Source organism: Poecilia mexicana, unplaced genomic scaffold, assembly GCF_051168715.1.
Source record: "Poecilia mexicana isolate PSO_F unplaced genomic scaffold, ASM5116871v1 ptg000001l_58280182_58282242_+_RagTag, whole genome shotgun sequence".
NCBI classification, from domain to species: Eukaryota; Metazoa; Chordata; class Actinopteri; order Cyprinodontiformes; family Poeciliidae; genus Poecilia; species Poecilia mexicana.
In genome coordinates this window covers 1-2,061 of record NW_028263406.1, presented here as the reverse complement: position 1 = coordinate 2,061, position 2,061 = coordinate 1, and the positions used below count along the sequence as shown (strand labels likewise).

Sequence of the window (2,061 nt, the reverse complement as noted above, 5' to 3'; positions counted from 1 at the left end):
GAACAATTGTGCAGAAATCTGGGAGATTTACGTAGACAGCGCAGAGTAATATGGAAAGCCATTTGCGCCAAAATTGAATAAATAAATAAATGGGTTAAATAAATAAAAAATGAGTAAAATAAATCAAAAAATGAAGTAAATGAGTGAAATAAATAAAAAATTTGTTAAATAAATAGTTTAGCTTTTTCATTAAACCAATTTTTAATTTATTTATTTTTCATATTATCAATTTCCCAATTTCTCTTTTTCATTTATCTATTTGTCATTTATCCCTTTATCCATTTACCCATTTTTCATTAATCTATTTTTCATTTGTCCATTTTTCATTTATCCCTTTATCTATTTACCCATTTTTCATTAATCTATTTTTTAATTTAACCGTTTTTCCATTTCCTATTTCCATTAACCCGATTTGCTATTTCCCACTTTCATTAATCAATTTCTCATATATCCCTTTTCTTACTTACCCATTTTCTTTTATCTATTTTTCATTTACCCATTTTTCATTAATCTCTTTATCTATTTACCCATTTTTCATTAATCTATCTTTTAATTTAACCATTTTTCCATTTCCTTTTTCCATTAACCCGATTTTCCTATTTCCCACTTTCATTAATCAATTTCTCATATATCCCTTTTTTTATTTACCCATTTTCTTTTATCTATTTTTCATTTACCCATTTTTCATTAATCTCTTTATCTATTTACCCATTTTTCATTAATCTATCTTTTAATTTAACCATTTTTCCATTTCCTTTTTCCATTAACCCGATTTTCCTATTTCCCACTTTCATTAATCAATTTCTCATATATCCCTTTTTTTATTTACCCATTTTCTTTTATCTATTTTTCATTTACCCATTTTTCATTAATCTCTTTATCTATTTACCCATTTTTCATTAATCTATCTTTTAATTTAACCATTTTTCCATTTCCTTTTTCCATTAACCCGATTTTCCTATTTCCCACTTTCATTAATCAATTTCTCATATATCCCTTCTTTATGTACCCATTTTTCTTTAACCTATTTTTCATTTAACTTTTGTTTGAAAAACTTTTAATTTTCCCATTTTCCAATTTCCCTTATTCATTTAGTATTTCCTTATTTTCTTATTTATCACATTCTATTTTCCCCGCTAAACTTAGGGGGAAAAATAAATGCAAATGAGGAGTGGCACGTCATCAGGCTACAACTTCCCCAATTGGTTGGTTAGCGTCACACCTACTTTGCTTTCAAGAAAGATGGCGACCTACTAACGGGTTATCAATAAGCATAAGCTCATTAACTTCATTAGAAAATAGTGTTATTACTCCTGACTTTATTTTTGTGTGGCCGCTCAGACAGAACGTGTTTCAGCTGGCGGCTCTGATGGACTCAGAGCTTCACCGTCGGGGTTTTTTATAGTTTGGACGAAGCGGCCGCTGAAGTTGGCTTACGATTGAAGGTTCAGGACGCCTTCGTAGCTACCAGCTGTGATTCAACTATAAGGAGCAGACTTGACTGTACATCGTAAGTGAACTGCAATATCCAGTGGCAGCTCTACGGAGCATCGAGCTGAAAGAATGACGGTGGCAAGCCTTGGAGATCTGCATCGGAGGCCATCTTTCAGACATGCACCGCTGCTGTCCGTCCAGGATCCTCCGGTTGCCCAGACGGTAAGCTAACGCTGATGTTTTCCAACTATAGTCATATTTGTAACCAAACTTGAGGCCAACAGGTGTACTTTTGATCGCCACCAGGTCAAAAGTACAGCTTGTTTTTGCAGCACATTCATTAATGTTTCTATCGTGTATGTTTTCAGATGTTAAGCTGTCACAGCAGACCATCCTGCAGGCCTCTGGTCTCTGTTTCCAGTGGGCTCACAGCTTCAGGGTGACCAGAGACCTTCACCTTTCTGGAGCAGGAACACCCGGCCAAATGCACTGGTGACACATTTAATTTAAAAAATGTGGCTGTTCTTATAGCATTGATATGCAAGAACCATCTACTGTTTTTAATAATAAAAATATATATATTATGAAATCTGTGTTCCTTCTCATCTGTGTAGTTCTAATTTAATC

General features: G+C 33.4%; 1 long non-coding RNA gene across 1 annotated transcript; it reads left to right on the top strand.

Annotated features, from left to right (window-relative positions):
• Window positions 1-487: 487 nt before the first annotated feature.
• On the top strand, window positions 488-2,023 carry LOC148152442 (uncharacterized). The gene is made up of 2 exons (XR_015762256.1): window positions 488-1,656; window positions 1,803-2,023. It is a non-coding gene; the product is annotated as an uncharacterized LOC148152442 (long non-coding RNA).
• Window positions 2,024-2,061: the final 38 nt, after the last annotated feature.